Source organism: Triturus cristatus, chromosome 1_2 (assembly GCF_964204655.1).
Source record: "Triturus cristatus chromosome 1_2, aTriCri1.1, whole genome shotgun sequence".
Taxonomy (NCBI): Eukaryota; Metazoa; Chordata; class Amphibia; order Caudata; family Salamandridae; genus Triturus; species Triturus cristatus.
The window spans coordinates 1,164,818,940-1,164,832,040 of NC_140580.1; the positions used below are offsets into that span (position 1 = coordinate 1,164,818,940).

The 13,101-nt window shown below is 46.9% G+C and overlaps 1 protein-coding gene across 16 annotated transcripts in view; it reads left to right on the forward strand.

The window, feature by feature from the left end:
- The window catches only part of FNBP1 (formin binding protein 1), a 975,957-nt gene that overhangs the window by 484,085 nt on the left and 478,771 nt on the right, over positions 1–13,101 (forward strand). The window lies entirely within an intron of this gene.

A 13,101-nucleotide genomic window follows, 5' to 3' on the forward strand; every position in this document is an offset into this window, starting at 1 on the left:
CTGGTGATCCATCCCGGCTTCGTCTGTATCGGCCTTCTTCGGAGCCTTCCTCGACGCCGTTACGGACTCCTTTGGCTCCACGCTCGGCGCCGCCGACTCCACGTTCGGTTCCACCGACTCCGCGTACGGCGCCGCCGACGCCGGTTGCGTTATAGAAGAGAGGCCCAGAGGGTTTTGGAACAGTAGCGTTATAGGGAGGAAGTGGAAGAAGGTGAGGTTGATGGATCTTCTGATGACTTTGAAGGCATTCAGGATGCTAGTGGTCTTGATACTACTCCGTAGTGGGAGCATTCTTCTGCTAGGTCTTCACCGCCACAAGAATTGGCCCCTTATCATTCAGTCATCAAGAAGGCTGCTGAGTTGCTGGACTTACAGTTGCCCTCTGCAGAGTATAAGCCAAACCTCCTAACGGAAGTCCTGCATTCACCATCTTCGATTGTTGAGCCCTTGTTGCCCTTATATGAGGCTACTTTAGAGCCTGTGATGGACGTTTGGCGCAAGCCACTTTCTTCACCTGCAGTCTCCAGACAAGTGGCAAGGAGGTATAGGGTGGCTCCGGGGGATCCAAGCTTTCTTTCTTCCCACCCTTCTCCAGAAAGCCTTGTGGTGCAAGCTTCATGCTTGAAGCATTCTTCAGGCGCCTTCCCTCAAACACCTGCTGATAGGGATTCTAAAAAGACTGATCAGACAGCCAAAAAGGTCTTTTCTTCAGGAAGCACGGCGCTTGTTTATTGGGGCGTTATGTTCATGCGCTGATGGACTCTATGAAATTATTAGCCCCTAAGCTGCCAGAAGAGGAGAAAGCCTCTTTTATGGAGGTTGTCACGGACACTCAGGCTGCTGCAAGGCAGGTTATTCAGTCGGGCCTAGCCACGGCTGATTCTGTTGCTAGAATAATGGGGTCTTCGATAGCCACTAGGAGGCAAGCTTGGCTTCGTTCTTCCGGCTTTTCGGCGGATGTTCAGGCCACCTTGGTCGACTTGCCTTTTGATGGAGAGAAGCCGTTTGGCGAGAAGGCTGATTCTGCCTTGCAAAGGTTTAAAGATAGCAGGGTTACTGCGAAGTCTTTGGGTTTACAAACTCCTGCTAAGGGATTTGGACTCAGGAAATTTAGAGGATTTGGGAGGTCCTCATTTTGTTCCTTCCGGCAACCTCAGCAGCAGCAACAGCAGCAGCAGAATCCCCTCTATAGGTCGTATAGAGGAAAGCAAAGGGGTCGGAGAGGTTCTGGCCGCAACCCATCTTCATCTTCTGCGTCCTCTGCTCCCAATGAAGCTTCAGGGAAGCAGCCCTAGAACCCCCATCCTAGATCATGTGAGACCGGTGGGGGGGGTCGGGTGTCCCACTTTCTGCGAGGTTGGAGATCTGTCACGACCGACCTTTGGATTTTAAACCTAGTGGAGAATGGGTACGCCCTTCCCTTTCGGGAGTTTCCTCCCCCTTACCCTCCTTGCCAGGGTTTCTGCTCAGAAGACCATCTGCTTCTTCTGCAGAAGGAGGTCCTTGCTTTGCTACAAAAAGATGCGATAGAGGTGGTTCCAGAGCAGGGAAGGGGTCAGGGATGCTACTCCCGGTATTTCCTTATTCCCAAGAATTTTTACCTGAAACAGGCGAAATTCAAGATGCTGTCCCTTGCACAGGTTCTTCAAGCGTTGCAGCAAGGAGACTGGATGGTTGAGATCGACTTGCAGGATGCGTATTTCCACGTCCCAATCCTGAAGTCGCACAGGAAGTATCTCCGTTTTACGGTTGGGTCGCAACACTACCAGTTTGCGGTCCTCCCGTTTGGTCTTACTACCGCACCTAGAGTCTTCACGAAGGTGATGGCAGTGGTGGCTGCTCATCTCAGGAGATCGGGGATTCCAGTTTTTCCCTACCTGGACGACTGGCTTCTGAAAGCAGAGTCCCCAGAGATGGTGCTACATCATCCACAGGTAACATCTCAGCTGTTATTCGACTTGGGTTTTTCAATCAATGTGCCCAAATCTCACCTGGTGCCCTCTCAACGCAACCTGTTCATAGGGGCGGTACTGGACACTACTGTCGAGCATTTCCTCCTCTTCAAAGAATTCTCGACATTCAGGAGATGATCCCTTTATTCCACAATGAAGCGGTTGTTCCAGTTCTGAAGGTCCTTCGACTGCTCGGTCTGTTCGCCTCCTGCATTCTGTTGGTCAACCATGCACGCCGGCACATGAGGGCACTCCAGTGGCGCCTCCGCAGGCAGTGGTATCAGCACAACGGAGATCTCAGGGAGTCTGTGAGGATCTCGGGAGAAGCTGCAGCGGATCTGTTTGGTGGAGCGTGGAGGGCAATCTGTCTCAAGGAAAGCCCTTTCATCTTCCTCCATCGGTGGCCACAGTGATAACGGATGCCTCCACCCTGGGGTGGGGTGCTCATCTGGGGGATCTGGAGATCAAGGGTCTTTGGTCTCCAGAGGAAAGGTTGCTTCACATCAACCTTCTGGAATTACGGGCTATACGTTTGGCGCTCAAGGCCTTTCTCCCTTCCCTTCGCGGTCAGTCGGTTCAAGTCCTGACGGACAACACTACCGCGATGTGGTATGTCAACAAGCAGGGAGGAGTAGGGTCGTATCGTCTCTGCAGAGAGGCGTTAAGGCTCTGGTCCTGGGCTCAGGATCATCAGATTTGCTTGATGGCGAATCATCTGGCCGGGGTGCTGAACGTACGTGCGGACAGTCTCAATCGGCAGTTCTCCGCCGACCACGAGTGGAGGCTCCATCCGGAGGTGGTTAGTCCCGTCTTTCGGACGTGGGGGACTCCTCGGATAGACCTATTCGCCACCCGCGAGAACGCGCATTGCCCGTCATTCTGCAGTCCGTTGTAGGGGACGTTGGGGTACACATTTCAGTTGAGTTGGGGCTCACAACTCCTTTACGCGTTTCCTCCCATACCCTTGATTCCTCTGGTTCTGAGGAAAATTCGCCAAGACCGGGCCCAAGTTATTTTGGTCGCCCTGGATTGGCCAAGAAGGGTGTGGTACTACTTCACCTTTCACCGCACCCTCCGCTCCGTCTCCCTCTCAGGGCAGACCTCCTCTCGCAGTCGGAGGGGCAGGTTCTTCACCCCCCACCTCCAGAGCCTGCACCTTCATGCCTTGCGATTGAACGGGGCAACCTGAGTTCCTTCCCTCTCCCGCCTGATGTGGTGGGCGACACTCCACCAAGTCCATTTACTCATATAGGTGGTCTAAGTTTGTTAAATGGTGTGGAGAGAGATCCGTTGATCCTTTAAAAGCCCATCTTTCTAATGTGCTTCAGTTTGCTCTTTCCTTGGCTCAGCAGGGCTGTGCTGTGGCCACGGTCAAGGGCTATCTATCTGCCTTATCGGCTTTTCTTCCAGATCAGCCGTCATTATTTAAATCCCCTATTGTGTTAAGATTTATCAAAGGCCTTACTAATAGGTTTCCACCTACTCCTTTTGTAATGCCACAGTGGGACCTTAATCTTGTCTTAACTTTCATGATGGGGTCCCCTTTTGAGCCCCTTCATAGCTGTCCTTTGAGGCTGTTGTCCTTTAAGACGGTTTTTCTTGTAGCCATAACCTCGGCAAGGAGGGTGAGTGAGCTTCAAGCTCTTAGTTCTAAACCCCCGTTTTTAACCTTACATGCTGAAAGGATGGTTCTTAGGACCAGGGCTGCTTTCCTACCTAAGGTAGTTACTCCCTTTCATCTGGGGCAGTCTGTTACTCTCCCTGTGTTTTATCCGCCTCCTCATCCTTCCAAGGAGGAGGAAAGACTTCATTGACTGGACCCAAAAAGAGCAGTGAGCTTTTACTTGGACAGAACGAAAGACTTTCGTTTGGACGATCAGCACTTCGTGGGCTATATTGGACACTCTAAAGGCAAGGCTGTGCACAAGCGCACTCTGTCCAGATGGATCATCCTAGCCATCAAGATCTGCTACGCCCTTGCTGGTAAGGTTCCTCCTGAGGGTATTAGAGCTCATTCAACTAGAGCTAAGTTTTCTACCTCTGCTTTGGCCAGGGGTGTTCCTGTTGCAGACATTTGTAAGGCCGTGACTTGGGCCTCCCCCCATACTTTCGCAAAGCATTATTGCTTAGACTGAGAGGAGGAGGGAGGGCCACTTTGCGTGCTCTGTGTTGCAGGACTTTTTGGTATAGGAAGCTGGACACCCTCCTCCTGGAGTGGGACTGCTGTGGGAATCAATTCACAAGGTGAGGAATCCACTGGCAGATGTATCCATCAGAAGAACAAGTTACTTACCTTTGGTAACGCTTTTTCTGGTGGATACAGTATCTGCCTGTGGATTCCTCACTGGCCCACCCGCCTCCCTGTTGTCCACCTTTGTATACCTTAAAGGATGTCTTGCTTGAGATGTTGTTCTACTTTGTAGATTCTTTCCATCTGGTACATTGGTAGGAAATGCTTATGTTCTTTAGCTTTCCTTTTGTATATGTACTATGTATATTTGATCGAATGTTGTATACTGTGTATACTTTGAATCTGTCGTTGGTCCACCTGTTCGCCTCGGAGGCACGGAAAAAATGGGTGGTAATGACGTCATCACGTCGACGTGGCTCTCTTATGGCTCCGGTGACGTCATACGGAGTCTCGAGCGGAGCTGAGGTATTATGACGTCCACGTCGGCGTAGAGAGCTGGAGAAAAAAGTTCAGTGGAATGCTGGCGCAGGGCATATTCACAAGGTGAGGAATCCACAGGCAGATACTGTATCCACCAGAAAAAGCGTTACCGAAGGTAAGTAACTTGTTCTTCTGTACACAATAAGAACCTTAACACAGAATACAAGAACCCGCACCAGATGGTGGGCTCCATTGAGTCCTGATCTGGGCCCTGACGGCTTCGGACCATTTCTTTCCACTTGGTCTGTAAGCTCACGTGTATTTGTCAAAGGCATCAAATAACTCTTTACTGTTTGAATCAGTTAATCACATAGCCATTTCCTCTCAATTTCATATATCTGTTACTGGTTGCAGTTTGTCAGTAAGGGTGCGTAGCACAGAGGGGGGCCCTGTCTTGACCTATACTCATGGGTGCTCTGTTAGTAAATGGGAATCATTGACCTCTGCAGAGTTTAAGGAACTAAGATTTGTAGGACACTGCTACTTTCAAATGTATATCAGAAGTCTAGTTTTGACAGCATCATTGTAAAGCAGATGTCTGGACACCACTCCTCTGCAAGGAAGCCTTTCTGGCCAGAAAAGCCAGGGAGAATCTCACCTGGAGGGAGAAGGTAATTTGTATTGAATGAACATAAAATAAATTCTCATTCTCAATGGGTAAACCTCAAGAAGCAGGGTTAGGATCCACCCTGCTTAGTTCACATGTGAGGTAGCTAGACCTCCTTGCAGTCTTGTTCCAAGGAGGAGGAAGAGTTTACCTGTCGATTTGCCATACTCCCTCCATCACGTATCATCTCCTTTGTCGTGTTGTGATCACCGATCACCTCCTTTGTCGTGTTGCGATCACCTATCACGATCACCTATCACCTCCTTTGTCGTGTTGCGATCACCTATCACGATCACCTATCACTTCCTTTGTCGTATTGCGATCCCCTCCTTTGTCATGTTGCGATCCCCTCCTTTGTCATGTTGCGATCACCTCCTTTGTCGTGTTGCGATCACCTCCTTTGTCGTGTTGCGATCACCTCCTTTGTCGTGTTGCGATCACCTCCTTTGTCATGTTGCGATCACCTCCTTTGTCGTGTTGCGATCACCTCCTTTGTCGTGTTGCGATCACCTCCTTTGTCGTGTTGCGATCACCTCCTTTGTCGTGTTGCGATCACCTCCTTTGTCGTGTTGCGATCACCTCCTTTGTCGTGTTGCGATCACCTCCTTTGTCGTGTTGCGATCACCTCCTTTGTCGTGTTGCAATCACCCATCACCTCCTTTGTCGTGTTGCAATCACCCATCACTTACTTTGTCGTGTTGCAATCACCCATCACTTACTTTGTCGTGTTGCAATCACCCATCACTTACTTTGTCGTGTTGCAATCACCCATCACTTACTTTGTCGTGTTGCAATCACCCATCACTTACTTTGTCGTGTTGCAATCACCCATCACTTACTTTGTCGTGTTGCAATCACCCATCACTTACTTTGTCGTGTTGCAATCACCCATCACTTACTTTGTCGTGTTGCAATCACCCATCACTTTCTTTATCATGTGATCACGTCACCTCCTTTGTCATGTAGCGATCACCCATCACTTTCTTTATCATGTGATCACGTCACCTCCTTTGTCATGCAGCGATCACGTCCCCTCCTTTGTCGTGTTACGATCACCTATCACTTCTTTTGTCGTGTTGCGATACCAGCTCACCGCAGCAGCTTATTTCTTGATGATTAGACAAGCTCACTTGTTGAAAAGACTTGCCAAGACCATTCTGTTTCATTCATTTCCTGTCCTTGCGCATACCTGTGCGAAGGACTGGGGGTAGTTGTTTCAGCACAGTGATGTTACCTGAAGACTTAAGTAAACAATGGGACAATCTTAATATTTTCCGTTCTGGATATGATATTCCTTTGGAGTACCCATTGATGACTGACTGTACAGTTCATTGTTGTACAGTTGCTACACAGGGCATCCTTTCTTGGCGTTGTCTGGGCACTTCCAAGGGTGCAATGGATTTCTCTATTTGAATTTAAGGCCCCTTTTAAAGCGTAGGTAAATCACCCAAAAGGATCCATGGGCTGTTGGCATCACTCGATTGATTCCTCTAGTGAAAGGGTTTGAAACGGCTGGAGACAGATTTTCAGGCTCTTTCTACCCTTACACGGATGTGTCCTTCCACAGATGGGCATTGGAGTGGCTGCAGGTAACGGAGGTGGCTCTGCCTCCCTTACATGTGCACTAAACCCGGCTGCTGCAATGGGGGAGGGGTGATACCAGTAGAAGTGGCCCCTGGTGAAGAACAGGGCTGTGGCAACTAAGCACAGGGAGTCCAGCTTGGTGTGCTCCTAGGATGGGTAGGCAGTGTAATGAGTTCAGTGCTGAGGTAGTGTGCTCCCAAGGCCAGCAGCATTCTGTACAAGCTGGAGGTCGCCTCTGGATGATTTGGGGAGGGCGAGATAGACATACTGTGGATGAAGTAAAAGCATTTGAAAATGGCACTTTATGTAAGAAACATTTTCATATATGTGAGTAAAAGAAAAAAGCGCCGGTCCCTTGACTGAACGGTTCTTTCAGCCTGAGGTTGTGGTCTCTCTTCACAGTGTTCGAGGCCTTTGACAAACGTCTCCAAAGGCGTGAGGCCAGGAGTCCGGCTGCAACATGTCTGGTTCATGTCATCATTTCATGTAGGATGGTCTATCTCAGAACTCAAGCACAATTTAGGTGCTATTGTTTTACATAAATAGTTACCCGAAGGAGTGCAGCCGGTAGGCCAAAGAGGAGACATGCAGATTGAACATTGATAATGTTGAGCTCTGCTGGACCCCACAGTTCGGTAATGGGGGCTAGACATAGTGTTTGATAAAGGCATAAAGATCCCTAAGTGTTGTAAGTTCAGTGCCCTGGACACAAAGTTCACCAAGTCCTACAAAGAGAATCTGAGGCTCTATGGTCTCGAATGCCACAGACCAGTCCAGAAGGACCATCATCTTATCCAGCATGGTCACTGCTACCTTCTTGTTACCGCAGCTCAGACTGCACCCAGCTTGCATGGATGTAAGATACTGTGGGTCTTACCAAACTCCTGAAGTCTTAACATGTGGGGGGAAGTTTACTATTTATAAGGATGCCTTTGTTAGAGATGTAAGCTGCACCCAGATTGCATTGGATGCACAAATACTGTAGGTCTTACTAAACTCCTGATGTTGGTGGTATGTCTCTCTCTCCAAATCTTAACATGTGGAGAGAGGTTTCCTATTTATAAGGGTGCCTTTGTTCGAGTTGTAAACTGAGTCAACAAGTAGGCAACAAGTCCAGTCTCCAGGTGATCTGGATCCTTTGCTTTCACCTATAAAGAGCGCCACGTCTCCTTCTGTGATCAGCTTGAAAGTGGTGGCTGGACTGTCCATCACAGCAAGGATAGAGGGACGCTGTCACTCAGCCACAAAGTCATTGCATTTATCTTTAGAGCCCTTTGTTATTTACGCTGTATAGGAATTATAATACTTTAATATGGAAACTTAAGTTCTTTTCTGTGGAAGAGACTGGCTGGTGTCCTGGCTTTCTAGAAATATTGGCAGCAACGAGAGGGTTTCAACTCATCGCGCTGGCAGTAATTGATGCACTACCTTACTTCTGCCTACTTGGGCACTGACATGGATCTAGCCAAATTAAGGTGTCTTTCGGCTGGCCATGAGGTTTAAAATCAATACTCCAAGTCTACAGTTACATTAATCGTGCTAAATTGTGATTCCCTCATCATAGTTGCGTGCAGAAACTCGTGTAGCGCTCCCTGTCCAGATAGATGCCTATTGGCACTAGTTAGAGGTGGAATCAGGAAGAGGATTTGTACGGTTTCATCATTTTTAGGTCTCGGCTAGCAAAGGCTGCGCTTGCGCAGTCTCGCTCGCGAGATTTAATGACTTGGAGAAGAGGGGCTTGAACCTGCCCCTCTTCTCCATTGGCTGGCCTCTTGAATGCTGGCCAGCCATTGGAGAAGAGGTTTGTCTCTCCGAACAGGCCCCGTCCTTTTCGGATTCGGGGGCGTGTTTTTTGCTACTTTTCTCATTCTCTCCTCCAGCCAATGGCAAGAGGAGAGAAAAGAAAAACACGCCCCCGAATCCGAAACCGCCGCTGCGTTTCTCCGAGGCATTTCTGCTTCGCCTCGGAGAAAGGCAGTGGTTTTAATGGCGTCCTCTCCCCCTGCTCTCAGCTCCCGTGTTCGGCACATATCTTGTTTTGTCAGACGCTGGTAAATGAACTGAGCCGATACCCTGGGGATTCACTGGCTTTGCAGGCGATCATTTCTGGTGGTACTTTTAGACCAAAAAATTACGCAACGCTGAATGTGTCCACATTGCGCATCATGAAACTGTATTGTGGTTCAACACCCGCGTTCCATGTGGGACCCGCGACCACCTCCATTGATTAACGAGTCAATGTGCTGTCCTCCTGCCTCTGCAGAGCACTAGACCTCCAGGTCGAAAACTACTACCTCATAATAGGGAAATTATTTAAAGTTACTCCCCGGTGTTTGCGTCTTACTTCCAAAATATGCTTGGCGGGAAAGAAAGGCTGTAAATCCCGGCGCGCACTCGACCTCTAACATACCAATATCATAACCTCCTCGAAGGCTGCCGTCTCCTCCACTTGCCGTTGTCGTTGCAGTGCGATCTTCTCACTGAACTTGCGGGGGTTGGACGAGGCCGAACTCGGCCCGTTCGGCGCCGCCGCCATCTTCGACCTGCCGCCGCTGCACCGCACAGCCGGAGCCGCAGGGGCCGCTGGGATAACGGATTTAAAATTGTTGGGGAAAGGCTTGATATAAGTGCCGGAGTTTCTCGCAGATTAGGTGGTAATTGAGGAAAGAATGTATACTTTAATAACGTAAGTACTCTGGTTATATTTGTAATGTACTACAACAATACTTGATTGGCGCGACGCATCATATATGTATTGACAACATGTTTACACTACTTATGTGTCCATTATTTCGATGGGTACTAAAGAAGATACCAGTTGTGTATCGTGTCTATAGGTCGTGGGGCTTTTTTATTTGTGGTCGTGCAAGCCAGTGTGTATATGTGCACGTGAGTTAGATAGTGACGTAAACTAAAGACGTGGTAGCTGGGAGATGAAGTATTGATGTGGCGGAAGGCCCCTAGTACATTATACAGAAAGACTCAGAAACGGACTACGAACGGCAAAATGACCATCCACGAATCGGCACATATAAAGACTAAGTACCTCACTACACCACCCACATAATGCTTGGTAGTCACGATTTCTCACACGACAGCAGTCTCTGATCGAGGTGGGTCAAAACGAAATGTAGCTATACATTACCGTGCAGCGACGTTTTTTTTTCACGTGTTTTCTTTGGGTGCTTTAAAGCTGTTCTTCGAGGTTTGTTTGGGGGGGCAGTATATTTTTAATTTCAATTAGCTGCAGAAAACATGCATCTTTGATTCCTACTCTTAGGATAGGGCAGGAGAAATGGATCAGACCCCCTATTACAGAGAATGCACATGGTAGCTTCGCTGAGTTTCCACAACTGTTTGTTGTTTCATCAGATATTTATGGTTACTAAGCCTGTTTCAGGTAGTTGTTTGTGCACGTGTATGTCACACCGATGTACAGTTTAATGTTGAGATGTGGATTCTTTTTTTGGTCTTGCATCACACAGCAAACTTTACATCAGCACATTTGGTACATTATGATCTGCAATGCAACTTGTTGCAACATTTTACTTGCGGTGCTCATGCCTGGTTACTTATCAGTGGTTTCGTAACTGGTTTACATTCCTCAGCAAGTCATAATTATCATTTAGGAATGCGGGGTTTTATATCTAACGTATTTTGCGATTTAGTCAAACGCAAGAAATCCTTGATTTCATATTCCTCAGCCATCTGGCTTATAAAATAATTTTATAACACAGTATGTAATGAATGAAGTTTTGAAAAAGAGAGTATGAATGTGCAAAATTCGCAAGTTGGTCTATACAGTATGTTAAGTGCCAACCATTGTGCTTTATTGGCCCAGATATATGCAGGAAAATGTACCCCACTATTTTGTTTAAAAAAATATTGTGTGCAAAAAACTTGGAAGTGCAGAATATATATCTATAACACAATGGAATAGTGGTAAAATCGACATTATAATCGGAGCTGTTTTAGTTCAACTGTTTATAATCTGCGCTAGTCCAAGAATTTGTCACCCAAAATCTAATAATCTGTTCAGTTCTCACTCCTTTTCTGATACTAGTAAAGAGGTTGGGGGGAGGGTTAGGTGGATCAGCCCCTCCACCCGTTTTATTTCTGATGAGTAAAATTTGAATTGTATCCCACCTTCTCAGCAAATTCGTTTTTTGTGTTTTTAAATCTGTTTCGATAGCTATATGGAGTATGATGCTTTCACACACTACCCATTTTAGATCTTCTGGCTTCCAGGTAGTCAGCCTAAGGTCTCAGGTGCTTTTCAACTCACTGCAATTAGTTGTTTCGCTAAGACTAGTGCCATATCAAAAAATTGCTAGCGGATTTCTTTCCCTTGGGACATGCAAGTGTTCAAGATTCTGGTGTCCACTTGATGGTCTTACTGTTGCATCATGTATGAGCTTCATAACATTTTCCTTGTAGTAGAAATCCAGTAGCACCTCCATACCATCTGATAATGATCCTCCTCTATTTCCACACATTTTAGACCGTCCCAATGGGTCCCAGAAAAATCTATTTACCTACTTGGTACAATGTAGAAACTCTATAAAAGTAATAAAGACGTATTAATCAAAATCGAGCAATTCTGAATATTCTTGGGACATCAACAAAAATAGACGTCCAGCCTTGATCACTGATTGGTTTATTAATATCGAGAGCCCATTTGTCTCTCGGCTACCCAAGGAGCTTTTTTGCTGTTCCTGTAATGCTTGTATCATTAGTTATACTGCTTTTACCTTCCACTGGTGGTGCATACTATTCTGAGCCCAAGGTGTGTGGGTGGGTCTTTGTGCTAATTTTCCAGCACACGCAGGGCAGCACAAATTAAGCTACACAACAGAAGGTGTCTTATAAGCCATCGTCTCCTATTAATTCTCCAACCTCTTTAATTTTCCTTCCTACTTCCATCCCCTTTATGTTGTTGTACATATCAAAAAAAAGGTTGAAAGAATAAACTAGCCATCAGCAGTTCTGAGGTATACAGTGCATGTGAATGCGTTCTCATTAGGCTTCACGCCCTACAGAATTTAAGCGCTCCCAAGAGCATTGTTGTTTCTGCATCCCCCACTCCATCCTCCGGTTTATTATAATGATTTGTAACTCTATTAGTGTGTGGGAAACTTGCATGTTTGACATCTAGCCATCTCATTGCAGCTGGGCTTCCAAATAATAAAGCTCAAAGTCTGCTGTCGCAATCCAAACCTCCTCCTTAAGGAGTCAAAGCTTGGACCTCGATATTTTGTGTGTGTGTGTATGTGCTCCACAGATTAGGACCCACAATATATTGTTGATTAACTCATTCACGTTTTTGGTATTCTGAATCCAAAGTTGTTAACAAGTACAACAAACAAAGCAATACAACCATTTTCAAAAGTGATTTTTAGGTCTCGGCTCGAAGGCTGCGCTTGGGCAGTCTCGCTCCGAGATTTAATGTTTAGGAGTGGGGTTTTAACCCGCCCCTTTTTTTTACCTCTTCTCCATTGGCTGGCCTCTTAAATGCAATAGGTCTCGCATTTGAGAGTGATTAAGCTATTGACATTGTAAATAACAATGCCGTTTTTTAAAAAATGTTTTAAAAACATAAACAAAAATAATGTCATGAGCAATGCCAATAGCTCCAACTTTAACAATGCCGAGACCATTGCATTGTAAATGCTTGTTATAAAGGCACCTTTCTTGTATCCAGACATCTCCCTGAAGGGCCCCGCAGAGCCTCAGTATGCAGCTCTGCAATCTCCCCCATCTTCCTCTTCCCCACTTTCTATAGGGGGCACCGCATAGAGGAAAGAACAATCCTTATGGTCATATCTGGGATTCACCAGCATTGGATCTTGCATAGATTCACATCCTTGAATCATTCTCTGTCCTCAGGCTGGGAATCCCCAATAACTTGGTAAGGGATGAATGTGAATAGCCATCTAGGAGTTCATTAGGACCACTAGGACTGTGGATTACCTGTGTTGAGAATGAGGGCAGGATGTGATATGATCACTAGCAAGAGGCTCGTTAAGACTCCATTGATGTTAGAAGTCAGGAAATGAGTCTAAAAAGAGCAATATTTTGATTTGGTGTCTGTAGGAAAGGAGTCAACTCAGTGAATTCACGGAAACACCATATGTGCACCCAGGGCCTCCTTTTGTGAGATGCAACTCTAGAAGCAGTACCAGGACCCTATAGATCAGAACCCCCGGCTGCCTCAGCCCAGATGCAGGCGCTATGCCTGTTCAGGATTAATCTTTGTGTGTGCCGAAAAGCCCAAACTTAAGGAGGTG